The 19,528-nt window shown below is 38.5% G+C and overlaps 1 protein-coding gene and 1 pseudogene across 1 annotated transcript in view; one reads left to right on the top strand and one right to left on the bottom strand.

Annotated features, from left to right (window-relative positions):
* Positions 1 to 19,528, top strand: part of atrnl1b (attractin like 1b) — a 947,890-nt gene that overhangs the window by 832,075 nt on the left and 96,287 nt on the right. The gene's annotated exons all lie outside the window — the stretch shown is intronic.
* Positions 1 to 19,528, bottom strand: part of LOC148145959 (uncharacterized) — a 48,957-nt pseudogene that overhangs the window by 19,172 nt on the left and 10,257 nt on the right.

Raw genomic sequence — 19,528 nt, 5'->3', positions numbered from 1 at the left:
TCTACATGGACTTTAGTAAAGCCATTGACGAAGTTCCACATGGTAGACTAATCAATAAAGTTAGGTCTCATGGGATTCAGGAACAGTTTGCCAATTGGAAACAAAATTGGCTTGATGGTAGGGGACAAAGGGTGGTGGTGCATGGTTGGTTTTCAGACTGGAGGCCTGTGACCAGCAGTTTTCAAAAGAGACTGGTGCTGAATCCACTGTTGTTCATCATTTATATAAACAATTTGGATGAGAATATAGGAGGCATGGTTAGTAAGTTTGTGGATGACACCAAATTGGTGGTATAGTCAAAAGTGAAGATTATGTAAGATTAAAAAAGAGGTTCTGGTCAATTGAGCCAATGGGCTGAGGATTAGCAGATGGAGTTCTACTTGGATAAATGTGAGGTATTGCATTTTGGCAAAACAGGACTTATTCAATGAATGGTGTTGGACCCTGGGTGATGTTATTAAACAGAGAAACCTGGGTTTCAGGTACATAGTTCTTTCGAAAGTTGCATTACTGGTAGACGGGGGTTGAGAAGATGTTAGCATGCTTACTTTCATCGATCAGATCATTGGGTATAGAAGTTTGGACGTTATGTTGAGGTCATACAGGAAGTACTTCTGGAGTATGTTATAAAGTTCTGGTCATCCAGCTATAGGAAGGATATTATTAATTTGGAGAGGGTTCAGAAAACATTTACCAGGATGTTACTAGGACTGGAAGGTGTTAGTTATAAGGAGATTTGGATAGGCTGGGACTATTTTAACTGGAGAATAGGAGGCTGAGGGCTAACCATATCGAGGTTTATGAAATCAGTGAGGGGTGTAGATAAGGTGAATAGCAAAGATATTTAAAAGAGACCTGAGGGGTAACCTTTACACACAGTGGCTGGTTTGTATGTGGAATGAACTGCCAGAGGCAGTGGCAGATGCTGATACAGTTATAACATTTAACTGATATATGGACAAGTACATGAACAGGAAAGTTTAAAGGGATCTGGGCCAAACACAGGTAAGTGGTATTAGTTTACTTTGGGAAACTTGGTCAGCCTGGACAACTTGGGCCAGAGGGTCTGTTTCCATGTTGTTCAAATCTATGACTTTGTATTGTATTTTACCTAGCACCAATGGAGAACGCCAGTATAGTGCCAGAATTAGATCTTTCTGTGCTGCAAAGTCTGGGGGACCATGTTCCTCGAGATCAAAGCAACTGGTTGAAGGGTAGACTACTTAGATTTTTGAACTCTATTAGTATGACCCTCTTGTGGTATAGGAAGGGGAGATACAATTTGAGAATGAAGATTTGTATTCTTAAAGTTGACTGATCTACTTTTTTTAGATACTTTGTTATAGAATGACCAATAAACTGACAGTAGAGAAATATTGCTATAAAGAATTGATCGCAATTATTCCTTGTATTGGCTTAAGTTTTTATAAATTACTCTGATGAAAAAAAGAGAAAATTGCATCAAAAAGCATAGATATTGCTTTTCCTTTTATTTTATTTACCTGCAACATATAATTTATAAATATTAATGTTAAAAAAGCATGTATTAGTGTAGCTTCACTGTATTTTCAAATGGTTAAGTATAGGTCTTTTTTGAAAATAGGTAGCACTGCCAAATAACTCACTAAAGATCAATGCTATTGAATCATCAAAATTAGAGCATGAAAATAATTTATTCATCCTATTTTGCATGTTTCTTTATACATGTAGTTCTTCTATAATACAATGGTTTCATTTTTGTGTGACTCCGTGCAATATAAAAATTGCACAATAAAAATAGTACTTAAAGTGTTTGCAATATAATCGCGTTATAGACAACACATGTTGTCAATATATTAAATTTAAACTTGATTGGAAGTTGGTATTTTTTGGGTATAATTTAAACTGATTGGCTGCATTTAAATTTGTTTTTGTCTCCAGGCAACCAGCTATCCTAGCTGCTGGACCAAAAGGTTACATTATATCTTGTTCAAGTACTTGGTGCTGTCAGGTAGTTCTGCTAGCTTTTTAATTTCTTAAAGGTACAGTAGACCCACATCTTCATAAAGCACTCATAACCACCATTCCCTCCTCCCCCCCCCCCCCCCCCCAACCTTTCTGTCTCCCTCTCTCTCACACATATAGCCACACACAATTATTCATGCATATCTACCCATTGAAGTCGTGGCTGGGTCTCCTTAATGGCCTCTCCATGATCCAGGAAGGGGCCACCTGGTGGAAATAACTATCCCCATAGCCATACTGTCGCCGCTTAAAGGTGTGACGCTGCCACAAAGAGATGACTGAGCATTTGCCTACTCACTTTTACAAGAGAGTACTTTGTAATTGAGGTCCACTCTTCTTCCAGCTGTAGCCACACTGAACTATAATAGTGATATTACCAATCTCTACCTTCAGATAAGGTTGGTTGGGAAATGAGTTGCTTCTGCCAGCAGCAATCTACTAAATGGATGCCAAAGCAAGCTTTCACCCTGCCCAGTCATCCAATGGGGTGGGATCAAATGCTGTGCCCGAAACGTCGAATCTCCTGTTCCCTGGATGCTGCCTGACCTGCTGTGCTATTCCAGCAATAAAGTTTCAACTTTGATCTCCAGCATCTGCAGACCTCACTTTCTCCGGTGGGATCAAATGCCTATTTTCAGCCAAGACAATGGGATTTCTGTCATGTGGCAAAACTTAGCACTGATACAAGTGGGAGATCATCATGTAATTGTAATGTCACTGAGATAGTAATCCGAAACCACAGATTAATTTTCTGGGTGGCACGATAGCACAATGGTTAGTAGTGCTGCCTCACAGTGCCAGGGACTTGGGTTTGACTCCAGCCTTGTGTGTCTGTCGATGTTGAGTTTGCACACGTCCCCTTGTCCACGTGAATTCCTTCTGGGTGCTTCTGTTTCTTCTCAGAGTCCAAACATATGCAGGTTGGGTGGATTGGCTAAGCTAAATTGCCTCACCATATTCTGGGATGTGCAGGTTGGTGCATTGGCCAAACAAGAATAAAATATGGACGGGTTACAGAGATAGGGTGGGATGCCCTTTGGAGAGTTGGTACAGAGTCAATGGGTTGAATAGTTGCCTTCTGCAGTTTGAGGATTTTATGATTCTGTGATTTGCAGGAGCCAACGCTGCTTGAGATAACCACATAGTTGATCTCAACATTTGAGATGAAAAGATCCACAGGCTGCACTGGAGGTGAAGATAGTGGGAGTAAGAGAAGACAGTTATTCACAGAAAAGGAGGAATTTAGGATGATCTTAACTTTCCTTAAGCTTTGACAATGGTATTGGGGCATTGGCATTGCTTGAGATGACTCAAATAGATGACAATGACAAAATCATTGATTTTTTTGAAATTTTAAAAAATACATCATGCATTTTCAGTTATTTCATAGAATGAAATAAGCAAGGAGTAGAAGTTCCGGTTATAATTTAATTTCCTTCTCTGTTTTCTTGACTTGTTTTATTAATTTTTTCTTTTCATAAATCACTTGTTAATTACATGTCTGACTGTTGTTCATCAGAGAAAGCACCAGGAAGTGAAACCATTATGATTATCACATGCTATGAGAGAAGTTAGCTTCTCCTGCTGCCTGCTAATTGTTGCAGTGCACACATCTGCAGTTTGCATTGGTTATGGGACAGAAATCTACCCAGATTAATGTAAATGTACAGAGGGCTTAGATTTTGAACATAAAGGATCATGGATCGAATGCACTAAAGTATCTGATTTCAGGTGAGAAATAGTTATCAAACTTAAACCACAAGTGGAAAAGCTCAGGACTCTATAACAAAGTGGAATAACTTTATTTGACACATTGTATTTTAGATGAGTGTTCCTCAACAGCTATTTCTTCTTGCCAATGAGAAAAAGCATAAAAGGTACCAGGTTGATTCAATTATTAGCACTCTTGCCTTTGGATTGAATGGTTATGAATTCGACCCTCATGAGTATAGTCTTTGATAATATAGCATTGTGTTCTTATGGATGCCATTTTCAGATTAGAATTTATGCTAATGTTCCGACTACCTATTTTGATGTTCTGTCCAAAGGAGAGAATATGTTCTCTCAAGTTCCATTCCTTCCATAATCTGCAACATCTAAAAGAGATGAATTGGCCATTCATTTCAAATCTATTTCTGTTACATTGCTGCCGCATAATCAGTGCTCTCAAGATTTGTGATTCAACGTGAGATGATCTTTGAGACATTCCAAGTGTTATCTGAAACCTGTTAAAAATTACTTATTTTTTGATTTTTGTTTTGTTCGTACAAATTTTGCTATGAGAGCTCCCACACTGAGTTAGCACTGGAAAGGCAGTCTCTGAAATTGCACTGGTTTTAGTAAATGTAAACTGGACAAATCACAACAGGGGTATGGAGGGTACAATTTACAGAAGGCCCTGGATCCATCAGCTTCCTGACCTATACAAAAGAGAGAATTTGGGAGTTAAATTTGATCAAGATAACACTTATTTAACTCATTTTTTCTATTGGTTAGTTTACCAGTATCTATTAAGACACAGCCTCTTAAAGTTTACAATGGCTTTGTTATCTGCTGCCAACTCTTAATCTCTGGAGTTAGATTTAGCAAAAAAGATTATACTTTAATAGATGTTGATGTAAACCCTTAACAATACAAGAAATTAATTTGTGTGATTTAACAGACCAGGTATATGACATAATTGGCTTCCTCATTTAAGTTTTTTTTTGCTCTATTTGTTTTTAAGATTATATCATGTGTGATTCTGCAGGAGAGGCTACATTTGAATTTCTCTGCTAATTTGCTTCATGAATATTTTTGTTGTCCAATAACACAGTTCACTATCTTTCTATTAATTAAGACTCCTGCCAATCAACTTTTGTCAATATTTTACAACTATGAGTAATGCAATATTACTGTAAGTGATGGTAAATCAAGTTTTAAAATAAATACTATATGCACTCAATTAAAGCCCCACAGTTTTTGACTTACTCACACCATGATAATACTGCATTAGTGTAGTCACTTGGTTGAATCAAACAAATCATTCAAAATGACAACATATTGCATGGTTGAAGTCCAGCAAATGTAGACAATTGCCTCACACTCTGAGCCCACTCAGATATACTGCTCATTGAAGGTGTAGTGTATTATGGCATTGTAAAACCTACATACCTTGTTTTGACAAACATTGGGAATATGCAATCCATTGTAAGTTTATAAACATCCTTGTTTACCCATGAGGTAAGTAAAGCTAGTGACATTAATATTAACTGAAATTAATTTTAATACATTCACTCAAAGAAACCTTACTCATCCTTTTTACTTTGCTTTCTATTTGTTAGTTGTGAATTGTTTACATTTGTCAATCATTCGTCCGATCAGACTACTTTGGCCATCTGCGTTACCTTGGCATTTTCTGACTAAAACTTGCAGTTAAAATGTAAATTATTTCACAATTATTACATATTGTTGACCTCATACCAGAGTGTTCATTCGAGTTGTGGACTAGTAATAATGTGAACAATTTTCCAGTAGTATCAATCTCTAGCAGTAAATGAGTTGCTAGATTACTACCTGCCTCTGTGAAAGGCTGCATGAAACCAATGAGCTGTGGAGGCCAACTTGTCCTCTTGATGTCACTCAGCAGTTAGAGCTATAGATGTAGGTAACAAATATTGACCAGGATGCAGCCCATAATATTCTACTTGAACCAGAGGCAGCAGCTGTGCTTCCCTGGCCCCACAGAAACAAAACCATATCTTCCTAAGCTTAGAGGGTAGATGTCTGCATTGGTTGAACACAGAATAATTTGGCAGATAATGCATGGCACTAGCTCTGCCAGTGATGGCCAATGGGTTCATAATTCCTGTTCCAAGTAAACATCCTCTGCTCTTGGAAATCACCAGCTTCTCATAAGTTTGGATGACATTGAGAGATTCTGCATAGGTAGATGACAGGGATAATGTACCTTGATTTTTCTCCAAATTCTGAAGGAGTTGCAAATAAAAGTCAGGTACCCTTTCAGATTAACCTTTCACCTCAATGTTCCATGCTGATAGCTCAGGAGGGGCATCTAATTTTCATCATATGCTGCTCCAGCTCTGTCAGCAAAATGGCTGCTGCCCATCCCCAATTTAATCTTGCAATTATTTTATACACACAGTTATGGTTTAACTTTGGCTTTTGTTTGTTACGCACTTGTTGAGAGTGAGAAAAAACAAGATGGACAGAAAATTTAATCCTCCCAAATAATGACTGTAAGAACTTCCAGGTTTAGAGTGGTGCTGGAACAGCACAGCAGTTCAGGCAGCATCCGAGGAGCAGCAAAATCGACGTTTCGGGCAAAAGCCCTTCATCAGGAATAGAGGCAGAGTGCCTGAAGGGTGGAGAGATAAATGAGAGGAGGGTGGGGGTAGGGAGAAAGTAGCATAGAGTACAATAGGTGAATGGGGGTGGGATGAAGGTGATAGGTCAGAAAGGAGGGTGGAGTGGATAAGTGGAAAGGAAGATAGGCAGGTAGGACAAGTCATGGGGATGGTGCTGAGCTGGAAGCCCAGCTCCTGCTCCTTGGATGCCGCCTGAACTGCTGTGCTTTTCCAGTACCACTCTAATCCAGAATCTGGTTTCCAGCATCTACAGTCATTGTTTTTACCTGTAAGAACTTCCATACTTGTTTCTTCTTTGATAACCTTTAGGAAGGTTTTTCTTGGAGATGGGGGTTGCCCGCAACTCACTTTTTAGCAGCTTCTTCATCCATCACTGAAACAACAAAATTAAGCATAAGAGAACGCAAACTTTAATTAGGTGGTGTCTGTCCCATTTAAATAGATCTCTGCAGGTCTGCCAAAAATTGGGCCCCAGATGGGTTAGCAAATCAAATCAATGGGTTTGAATTGGGGGGGAGGGGGGCGGGGAGCGGGTGGTTGGGTTGACAGACAGGTTATGGATTAATGGGCAGTAAAATAAACATTGACCTGAGAGTTTGGAAAGAGTCAGATGTAAAACTTTCCACAGAGGGTGATTCCCGCTCACTTTGTTACCATGCGTCCAGAGAAAATCAAAGCCCTTATCCGGTAACAGCTATAATCTTAAATTCAAGACATTCATACAAAACCTTATCAAAGTTAATTATTTTAATTCAAAAATCCATGCTAAAAATTAATTTTAGTGAAATTCTGAGGAGCTTGGCAATCAAAATACATGGAAGGAATTGCAACAGATGTATCCATATGCAAATCTAATTTTTCAAGCTTCCAAGAGGTCCATCAGGAATTGGTCAAAAACTTCAATCTGTCCCTTCATCATCTTAGGATAAATTTCTTTATGTTTGATTGCCAGCTCTGACACTCCTTGAACATTTTTGCTCTCGTATAATAAATGCAAAATACTATGGATGTTAGAAATCTGAAACAAAAACCGAAAATGTAGGTCTGGCATTGTCTGTGGGGAATTCATATTTTAACTCCAGTACAACTGTTCAGAACCCTGAAGAAACTACATCAGACTCAAAACATTAACCATGATTTTCTGTCTAACAGATCCTGCCAAACCTGCTGAGCTTCCCTAGTATTTTCTGTTTTATGTTGCTACGACACAGCGATGAACCCTTCCGTTAATTAAACCAAACACCCAGAAAAACTCACCTTGCCTCGAAATCTGTTAAAATATGAGTGACAGAGAACTCCCAAATTCCACTATTTAAACAAAATAATATCAATTTATTCTTTAACTCTGAACATGAACATTAAACAACACCCCCCTTTATCTTAACTGTTTATTTCCTGCCTCCAACTCGATAACAAATATACTGTTCTAATAAAACACTTATTAAAATTACATCAACTTAATTTCAAAACCATACAGCGGCTGTTGTCTCTAGTGTCTTTCTTGTTTTGGCTGAAGATCTCCCTGGATCATCATCTTTCATTTTACTGTGAAGATGTTTCATATGAAAAGGAACCTTTGGTCTCTCTCTCTCTCTCTCTCTCTCTCTCTCTCTCTCTCTCTCTCTCTCTCAATAGTAGTTATTCTCTCGATGACAGTTAGTTTGTTTGACTTTCAAAATGCCTGCCTTTATTATGTCTGATTGTCTCATTGACTTGAGGTTGGTAAAACAATAAATTCAAAATCAATTGGGTTTTAGTATCCTGAGGCATAATTTTAGCTGGTTGAATTCAAATTGTTGTCACAACAGCAACCAACTCAGTTATCTATTTCAGAGCCAAATGTTACATATTTTCAATTTTCCAGTACATTCTGAGACTGCTAGTTAGTCATATGACAGGTGCTTGTAAGCTCTCAGTGCAAAACAGCATTCACTTTCTCTTAAAAGTACAGTACACGCCTTCAATTTCATAACAATATCCTCTTCTTGGACCTTTGGCTGGTCTTGCCACGGGATTAGACAAAATATTGATGTACGTTGAAAACATTCTGAAAGGTTAATTTATATTTTTCTGAGGTAGAAAAAATTCAACTAAACCATATCTGTAAGAAGCAACAGTATTCCCCTGAAAATATTGTATGGTTTAGTTCCATTTTCATAGCCATCATGTTGTGAAACAACGTCAAGGTAATATTTTGAAACTGTGTTGTAACCAGTGATTAGTTGAATGTACTTTCCTTTTCTCAAGAAATGACATGAGATAATGACATTTGGATATTTTAAAGGATTGGAGTGATTGCACTTCTATTCAATGCGACAGGTTGTCATTATATCCTATGATGTTGACATAGGATGCAATTCTTTCAAGAGCTGTTTGCTTTGAAAAGGCAATACCTGGTCTGTAGTTTTCTCATGAATTGAAAGTTTGGGACAATCATAGGTAAGAAATGTGTGACGAGAAATGTTTGATGTCTTAGTTCCAACTTTCAGTTGAGGTATTAAACTAAGGCTCCATCTCTCCACTCATAAATAAAGAAGTTCAATCAGTTTAAATAAAAATCTAAGAAATCTCTCAAAATCCTGATCAATACTTCTCCCTCAACCAACATGCTACAAATATTATTTGATCATTATCTCATTGTTATTTACTGGAACCTGTTAAACACAAAGTGGCTTGCTGTATTTCCATACACTACATTATTGAGACCACTTCAAAAAAAATCTAATATCTGTGACACACTGAGCTAAAGTATCTCAAAACTTTCCCTGCCATTCATAACGAATTCAGAAGAAAATTGACTTTGAATTGTATTGATGGATTTTCCACTTAGAATCTCTCATAAACTATACTGTGAAGAAAATTAGAATGATCAAATGTAATATGTTAGACTGGATAAAACACTGGAGTGAAGCATTATAGGAGACAGTATTAGAATCCTCAGTCCATCTGTAACTCTGAAGGAGACAGATTTTTGTTTTCGAGATGAAGGGGGAATTATCTTATTTGGTGGCTCAAGATCTATAGACCACTTCAACAATAAGAGTAGTCAAAATAAATACTAAGGTGTTATCTTTGCTACTTGATCTTTTCAGCAGCAACAGATGACCTTTGTCACATCAGACAACTCTTTTGCAGTTCTTGACCAGCTGACTACCCTACATTAGGACTGTAATGGAATACATAGTTTTTTGGTCTTCCCCCAGACCTTCCCAATTTTAGAGTTCACAGTAATTCTAAGGTAGCTGGAAACAGAAAAGATTGGCAAGACTTTAGCTTATGCAAAGCTGTCCCAGAACCTCTGTCTTGAAGTGAGATTTTCAGCTGCTTATGCATGTTGGCAAACGTAGGTTTAGATGACTCAAATTAGCATTCTAATATTTACTTAGCACTCTCCATTCTAATGCGGAAGATCACCAGTTCAAATTTCATCATGGGCATAATCTAGCACAAATTTGCTCTTTCTAGAAGGAGTGCTGAGTTGTTAGAAACAATTATTTTAACTATGACTTGAAACTAAGTTCCAATCTGTCCCACTCAATTTTGCATAGAAAAGTTGTTGCTTTCTTGGAAGGAGTACAGAAAACTCTTCTGTTCTCCATTAGCCATTGGAGAAAAGGAAATGTAGTCATGCATTCACTTGGCTTCTTTGCAACCTTACTTTATGTAAATTAGCAACTGTCACTTATCTTAGCAAAGATCATCAGTTAGTTACAATGGATTCACTATTCCCCTTTAGGGAAGTAAACCTGCTGCTATTACTGATTCTGCCCTTTCAGCAGCTCCAATTCAGCAGAATACTGCAAGAATCAGGAATAAAACAAAAGCTTGGGAAAAAAATAGTCAGCAGGTCAGGCAGAATTAGGTTGGAGAGATAAGCAGATGTTTTCAGTCTGTGATCCCTCAACAGAACTGGGAATAGTTAAAGATGCATTAGTTTCAATGAGATTCAATGCACGTTAGGTACTTTGGGTCATGCACTCTACACCGTTCTGGACTCAGTGAGTTCATCAATTGCAGACCATGACACTATCTCAATTTTGCTTTCCCTTGATTTTCTTTGTTTCTTTTCCTCTTCAGTTCACAACACACTTTCTGTAGACCCATCTTTTGTTTTTCAGGTTTTTCTTGCCCCATCTCTATTCATTCTCATTCCCATTCCCTTTGGCTCTGGAGTACTATCCTTTCTGTAACTCAAACTCAACTGTCATTCACCCTGTTGCAGACCTTTCTTTTGTTCATGTCTAACCCCCTCCTCTTGTTCTAAACCTATTACATTTCTAACTTTTCACAGTTCTGCTGAAAGTCACAGGCCTGAACCATTGCATTGAATGTTACTTCTTTTGGCTAAGTCTGAGTTGTATTAATTTTCTGGCAGGTTTTTTGCTGTGAGATTTAGCAGGTCTTTACCATATCTTACTGTATCTTATTCATGAACTACTTACCCTACTCCTATGGTTCTCTCGCATTCAATTCCATCCCCATCTTCCCTTCAGGCCTTGTTGGAATTGCTTGCTACGACTGGACTAACCTGAAATGAACCAGTGTTTCTTCTGACTGCACCAGCCTGTTGTGCACCTGGACAAGCACTGTCAGTCTAGTACTGCCCTGCACAGTTTTTGACTTATGCCCCAGGTATGGCAGATGGAGAAATTGGCATCCACTTTGTGGGCAGTGGCCCACAGGTTCTGCTGGAAAGGATGGTACAGATGTGGAACTCTCTCTTCCTGCAGGACCAGCAGAGGAAGCCACTATACCAGACCATGCCAACCTGGGTCAGTGTGGACTCAGCTTGCCCAGCACTGTATAAAGAAAGTTAATGTCCTGTGGATCTTTTTATCTCAAAGGTTGAGACTAACTATGTGGTTACCTCAACCATCCTTAGCTCTTGCATATCAAAGAATCATAAACTCCTTACAGTGTAGAAGGAATCCATTCTGCCCATTGAGTCTGCACCGACCTTCTGAAGAGCATCCCACCATGTCTCCATCACCCCACCCATTTTTTTTACTCTTACCATGGCAAATCCACCCAACCTGCACATCTCAGAACACTGGGGAGCAATTTAACATGGCCAATCCACCTTAACTACACATCTTTGAAACTAGAGGGAAAACAGGATCACTCAGAGGAAACCCACACAGACAGTCCCACAAGGCAGGAATCAAACCTGAATACCTGCCTTTATGAGGCAGTAATGCTAACCACTGAGCCACCGAGCCTAGTCTCTTACTGTTCTCTGAAGGCTGGTAGTATGGGAAGTTTCTTCCTCATCCAGCCACAGAGCCATTGCAGTGAGGTGCTCACCAGATTGTGATACCACTCTCTTGAGGACAGACAGATGTCAAAGAGCTGACTTCTGACAGAGTGATCTGTTTCTCTGCCAAGGTGAAGGAGATGCCGGTTACACCTTCAAAGCACAAAAGAGAGAAGGCTTTGTTGCCAGTGGTTGGAATAATGAGGATGGACTGAGGTGTTACTGTGAGGGATGAAATGGAATGAAGAGTGATGCTTACTTGATTGACATGTCTTTGCATTCCTGCAGGGTTGGGCTGGTCTTCTCCTGTAAGAGCTAGGATTATGTTTTGTTATATTCAGAACCTCTGCTACATTCTGCCCTGTTATTGGTTATCAGCTGTTTTCACCTGTAATGCGTTAAAGAGAGGAAATGAATGAAAGGAAAGCACAGCTGTTAGTGTTGCTGCACGTGGTTGAAAGGTGGTGAGGTATCCGGAAGTAGTGAAAAGGCAGCTCAGTGGTTGTGCAGGGTTAGTGATATGGAAGATTAGCAGAGGAGAGAGGTTTAATGAGTAAGGGAGGATGTTGCAGATTATAGTGAAAATGCCAGAGCATGAGCCTTAGTGGGAACTGGGTGTCGTTAAGAGACAGAGTGAGTGTGAGGTAGCTGAGAGAGTATGGAGAAAACTTCAACAACCTTCCTTCAGTACTGGAGGTGGCACTGAGACTGATGGAAATTTTGTAGCAGGCTGCCAAGGTCTAATGGTGTAACATCATCTACTGGTACTTTAGGAAGTGCACTCTCCCTTTTACATCACCCTGTTTCCCAGGATCTCCAGATACTTGTCAGTGAATCATGGTATCACTTCCCCTTCTCTGACATACACCGACTTAATCTTTGACCAAGCTGGTCAACTTTAGTTCATGGTGTTCTGTTTAAGATGGTGCTAACGTAAAGAATTTTTTGGTGGTATCTACTGGGTGGCAAGTTGTTCTGGAAATAGTACGTTGTGAGATGGAGCTGGAATCAGTCATGATGGATGCCACAGGAATGCGTAGGTGCAGTGGGTAAGATATAGCGAGAAAATGCACTAAGTAGCAAGGTGAATATCCTCCAAAAGGCCTAAAACAACTGTTATGGACCAGGCCAGACCCCTCAAAATATTCCAAGAAGGTAGCCCAGACCCTAATATTTCCTTATTTTGAAGGCAGATGTGAAGTGGGAACTTCCAGGAGTGATGCAGCTGGTCAAACCACTCTGCTTTCATCAAACAGAATTTATACATACTCTACAGTTGAAACATGAACAAAAGAAAACAGAATTTAGCATAACGTAAACCCAACTGACTTGTAATAGCAACTTAAGTAAGGAGCTGTTTCAATTCCCATGACATCCCATAAACACATCCCTTGGCAAAAAGATAAATTCAAACACAGGTTCTTACATTCAGGAGGAAATAACTTCCAAAGATATTTCAGAGAAAAAGCCAGTCAGGAACCATCTGCTGAACTTTGGAACCATCCTGCACTGCAGCAGCTTCTGACTGCCTGCTAAAACTAAATCAAACAAGAAAAGACCTGAACTGGGAGAACTGACCACTCCCCTGCCATTGTTGAAGCAGACAATTCAGCACCTCTGCCTTTATGACCTCTCTTGAAAAAACACAAGGACAAAATAACCTTGTTAAAGGGGAGCATCGTCACAGCAACTCAGGGTTAGTCAAAACTACGTAAGATTTATATATTTCTACTCACAGGATATGGGTATCATTAATTTTCCTACTAAGGAAGGGTCGATAAACCTAACTCTAGTTTTACCTTGATTCCTTGGAAATCAGTATTTCACTTAAAATCATTCCATTTCAAGTTGTAATTCTTAGGAACACAAACTCAGCTTTATGTGAGGATTTTTGGAGCAGTATATAAGTGCAACTTAATTTGTTCTATGCAAATTTAATTCTATCAAAATATAATGAAGTTTTGAAGTTTTGTTAAGTCCTCAGAGCTACACTGCAATCATTTGTCTATTTCTAGACACAAATGTGATTGTTCTTCTTCTCCATAAGGAGAGGCAGGTAGGAATACTGCCCTTTTCGTCAGCTTTTCCCCATGTTCATGAGGAACTGCTCGCTGTGGGATTTATTCTAATCACATCTTCATTTCTTTTTTTCTCTGTTTTCAACAATGTGTTGTTGTTTCAGCATAACCAACCCAATTATTGCTGTTCTGCATTCTCTCTTTTCACTAGCTCAAAGTCGAAACTTTTATTCAATTATTTTTTTGGATTACATATTATTCCGTGGGACAATCTGCCAAATTTAATTGCAGAACAGCTCAAACTTTTTTTGTGTGGATTCTTTCTTCTCAAGAAAGTTAGCCTGTTGTCAATAGATATGCATAATATCCGTGGTATGGCAAGTTTAAAGTTGTGGCCAAAGCAGCTACCGGCAGTGTTCTGCAGTTACTCTTTGAACAGAGGAAGTGTATAATTAAATGGATCATTCGATACATTGTAAATATCAAAGTAGGTTGAATGAATATGTACTATTATAAGTGAAACTTTTCACTCACTAATAAAATGGACATGTTCCCAGTAATCATTACATCAGGATTGTGATGTTTACATTTTTTTGTCCATGTGCAAATATACCCAAACTCTTGCAGTTCGTGTTTAAAATCTTATTCTCAAGGGCGTTAACCTTCATTCACTTTTGAAAGTGTAACTTTCAAAAACTATAAGTTGTTCACTTTGATGTTATGCCTCCAACATGTAGATATATTCTTAATCTATTTTGAAACACTAGTTTCCAGACATGAAGTCTTCTTCATGAAACGCTTTGATATAAGATCCTTACACTTGAAAATAGCTCTGTGCTAAATTGTAGTACTGATACAGCTACCACTTAAAAGCACTCTTTATCTGAACAATGGTCAGCACCACAGATGAGATCAAAAGAAAGACGTGCATTTATTTAGCACCTTCATGACCATTGAAAGTTCCAAAGTGTTTTGCAGCCAGTGAAATGTTTCTGTAGCTTTCATATCTAATTTATATCCTTTAATTCTGTTGAAACTCCCCAAACCAAAATAATTTGGGATTGAGTATTAGTTTTACATCAGTTTGGGCATAAAAGAACACAAGATGATATTTGACTGCTAAAAATCTGAACGTTTAACTTACTAAAAATATAAATCAGAAATGTATCTTCAGTCAACTCTTAATGTAGAGCGGTAAGATATGCAGTTGTTGTTATTGTTGGCCTCAACCGTGTGACCCTTGTCAAGTACTCCACATATTTGAAGAAGGAATTTCTATTTCTATGGAGCCATCCCGATTCTTGAGTTATTCCACTGTGACTCATAGTCAATTATTAATTTTTGCAACATGCTGCTGATTTTTAGGCAGAGACAGCAATTTGTGCACAGCAAGGTTCCACAAACAGGATACAAAATAAATGACTAGTTAATCTCTTCTGGTGGTGGAGTTTGAAGGATGAATAGTAGCCAGTATATTGCTCTTTGAAGAATTGCCATTGGATCTCTTACATTCAAGTGAACAGATGGGCCACAGTTTACCGTTTCATATGAAAGACAGCATCCCTGGCAATGCATCACTCCCTCATTATTTCACTGATGTGTCAGCCTTGAGCACGTGCTCAGTTCTTGGAATGTGTCCGAATACCCACAACTTTTCTACTCAGATAATGCATCTATATACATAAACAAACAAACATTAAATTCTCTTCAGAGTGCAGAATGTACCAGGTGTGTGAACAAAATGATGTTTTTTTAACTATTTAGGTACAGCTCTGGTATTTTTTATTTCAGGAACTATTTTTCATTTTTGCTTTAAATAGTGAGACACATCGATCAGTATTTATTTTCTACCAAAATAATCCCATCTAGGTGACTATTTCTAATGCAGTTTTCACTGCTATAATTAGGTAATATTCTGTAAGAAACAGCAGCTTGGGAAAAGAGATCCCGGTAAGTTGTTTTAATCTAATTTCTTCTGTACACTAGGATGACAAGTTAATGTGTTATTGACCCATTCTCAATATAACACGTCTTAATCAGACATTAAGTTAAGTTTCTAGACAAAAATGATTGTGTTTATTTAGAGTCTGGGAATGCTAATAATGTAAATGAATATTTTACAAAATTAAGTCAGAAAACTGGTTAAAAATCACAGAAAATCTTTTGTATTGCTGTTAGTCTTTTGGCGGATGTACATACAGAAAATTCACTGAGCTGCAAAAAAATGGAGTGCAGAACTGGAGTTTGGGCTGTAACTCGATAATCCAACTGATTGTCTAACTTGTGTTTTCTTTGAGCGTGGAAGGAGTGCTAGGAACATTGAACTGTTGATTTTATCCTTTTCTGGTTACTTATACCCAAAATTTCCCCGAAGAATTGGTTCAGTAATATGTCCTGAAACTACTGGAGCTGCAGCAATCTAAAACATCCAGCCTCCAAGCAGCAGACTTCATTAAAGCATAAGTATTAGAAAATGAGCAGTGTCATTTAGGGAGTTAACAGGTTGCTGTAATATTGTAAGCAACAAGGAATGATTTCCTCTGTTAGATGTTGGGTGTTAATTTAGAATAATTTTCGTTGCAATTTTTTTAATACTATGGAAAAAAGTTTTTTTCTCACTGTCTATAAGAAAGTCCAACAAAATAGAATATATTTCTATTTTTTAACAAGCAAGCATGAAATCCTGATTGTGATGTGCTGAGAATCCCTTTTTCAATTGGAATTTGCTGCAAAATGTTTCAGACATTTTTAACACAAAAATTCTAAACACATTTCTTTAAGTTTGTCTGTTCTGCAACTTTCGATGTTGTGCTTTTATTATTTTTGGAAATAAATGAAGCAACATTTGGCTCTTACACAATCAGGAAATCTAACATAACTGATCAATTTACATGGGATTATTTAGATTAGTGAAATTTTGGGATCTGATGTACCATGACAAGATTATTGGGATGATTAATTGAAAATATTAGTTTTATACTGTCATAAATTTGTAACTGGCATTTATTTTAGCATTAGATAAGTCATTTGAAAGTTTTTATTTGTATTCAAATGATACCTAAAACTGAAAGTTAACTAAAAAGAAAATGTAAGTGCCCTTTTTATTACATTTTGTTGCAAATTTAACTGATTGTTTATATGCACTTCTAAGGATAACACTGCCCAATCATTAAATGAAGATACAGGAATGGATTTGATTTTGGTAAAATTTAGTTTCTACTTTGTAGAGAATGGTTGCTGTTAAAACAACTTCATTAAAGATTGAAATGACTCAAAGCTGCTGATGGAAAGTCACCAGACTTTGTTGCCAGACTTACAAGCATGTTGAGGAAGAATACAAAAGGGCTGTGAGCCTGAGATGAGAAATGCACATTTTTATAATAGCTTATTTTGCCTTGTAGTGCTTCAAGGAGGATTAATTATTTCAAAATTGAGTTATAGTTCTATGTGAGCAAGAACAGCAGCCATTGGTTCGGCAATTGTGCCAGCCAAAAGCAATTTGGAAAATTACTAGTTAATATGTTTTGGGTAGCATTAGTCAATTTTGGCTTGAATACCAGGAAAGCCATCTGTTCTTGGAACAGTATCATAGGATTCTTAACATCCATGGGATAAGGCAAATAATATCTCTCTTTAACATGTCTTTAAATGCAAAGAGCCTCCAACAATGTCATGCTGTCGAGTTTGGGTTGGAATACTAGCATGATTATGGAGAGGACAGAACAGAATTAAGAGGATAACTCAGTGAGTCGTGCTAACTCTGATAATACTAAATTGTGTTATAGAATCATTGAGTCATGCAGCAATAAAACCGGCCCTAGGGCCCACCATGTCTATGCCAACCAACAAACACCACTAATCCCATTTACCTGCACTTGGTCCATAAGCCCATAATGCCCTGGCATTTTAAATGTTCATCCAGATTCTGCTTAAATGTTGAGAGTAATTGCTTCCCCAATCTCAGGCAGCATGTTCCATTTATCTTAGCAATCTTTGAGTGAAATGTATTTTTCTCGGATCTCCTCTAAACCATTTACTCCTCACCTTAAATTTCTGCCCTTTGGTCTTAGACACAGTCTGCCATAGGGTAAAGATTCTCCTGACCTACTCTGTCTCTGCCTCTCAATTTTACATAACTCAGTCAAGTCCCCCTCTGCCTCCCCTGCTCCAAGGAAAGGAAACTCAGCCTGTCAAGTCTCTGCTCATAACTGAGACTTTTTATCCTAGTGAGTCTCTTCTGCATTCTCACCAGTCCTATCTGTTTTTAAATTTCAAACCCTCCATTCCTGGCAACATCCTATTAAATCTTTTCTGAACCCTCTCTAGTTTAATTATATCCTTCCAATAGCAGGGCAACCAAAACTGCACACAGTATTCCAGAAGAGGCCTCACCAAAGTCCGGTACAACTTCAACATGACATCCCAACTCTCTTATTCAAACATCTGAGCAATAAAGGCAAGTGTGCTAAATGCCTTGTTAACTACTGTATCTGCCTGTGATGCAAATTTCAAAGAGCTATGTACCTAAACCCTCGGTCTCTCAGTTATACAACACTACCAGGGCCCTATCATTAATTGCGTAAGTCTTGTCCTTGTCCTTGTTTGTGTTGCCAAAATGCAGACCTCACATTTATCCAAATTAAACTCCATCTGCCACTCCTCAGCCCATTGACCCAATTGATCAAGATCTCTTTGTAACCTTCGATAATCTTCTTCACTGTCTACTGTGCCTCCAATTTTGGTGTTATCTGCAAACTTACTAATTATGCCTGCTATATTCTCATCCAAATCATTTATGTAAATAACAAACAAAATTGGACCTAGCACTGATTTCTGTGGAATCCTCCACCTCCACCCTCCTACCGTAAAACCAATTTTGTATCCAATTGGCAAGCTCACCCTGAACCCCATGTGTTCCAACTTTACTAATTAGTCAACCATGCGGAACCTTATCAAAGGCTTTTCTGAAGTCTAAATAAACAATGATTTGAGTGGTGCTGGAAAAGCACAGCGGGTCAAGCAGCATCCAAGGAGTAGGAAAATCGATGTTTCAGGCAAAAGCCCTTTGTGGGCGGCACGGTGGCACAGTCGTTAGCACTGCTGCCTCACAGCGCCAGAGACCTGGGTTCAACTCCTGCCTCAGGTGACTCTCTGTGTGGAGTTTGCACATTCTCCCCGTGTCTGCGTGGGTTTCCTCCGGGTGCTCCGGTTTCCTCCCACACTCCAAAAATATGCAGGTTAGGTGAATTGGCCATGCTAAATTGCCCATAGTGTTAGGTGAAGGGGTAAACGTAGGAGTATGGGTCTGGGTGGTATACGCTTCGGCGAGTCGGTGTGGACTTGTTGGGCCGAAGGGCCTGTTTCCACACTGTAAGTAATCTAATCTAAAAACAATTATCCTGATGAAGGGCTTTTGCCCAAAACATCGATTTTCCTGTTCTTAGGATGCTGTCTGATATGTTGTGCTTTTCCAGCACCATTCTAATCTTGACTCTAATCTCCAGCATCTGCAGTACGCACCTCCGCCTCCAAATAAACAATGTCTATCACTCTGCTCTTATCATTCTTTTTGGTTACTTCATTAAAAAACTTAATCAATTTTGTGGGGCACGAATTTCCTTACACAAACCAACTGACTATCCCCAATCAATCCTTGCCTTTCCAAATGCACATATCTTTCAGTATCACCAGCAACAACTTACCCACCATGGATGTCAGACTCACAGGTCTATAGTTTCCAGGCTTCTCCTTACAGCTTTTCTTAAACAATGGCATAACATTAGCTACCCTCCAATCCTCAGCCATGTTTATAGATGATGCAATTATTTCTGCTAGGGATTCCTCAATTTCCTCCCTAACTTCCCACAACATTTTAGGATACACTT

Source organism: Chiloscyllium plagiosum, unplaced genomic scaffold (assembly GCF_037043375.1).
Source record: "Chiloscyllium plagiosum isolate Xiang-an unplaced genomic scaffold, Cpla_swu_hap1 HiC_scaffold_22, whole genome shotgun sequence".
Lineage (NCBI taxonomy): Eukaryota > Metazoa > Chordata > Chondrichthyes > Orectolobiformes > Hemiscylliidae > Chiloscyllium > Chiloscyllium plagiosum.
The sequence above is the reverse complement of the archived record's forward strand: the minus strand, read 5'-3'. Positions and strand labels throughout refer to the sequence as shown.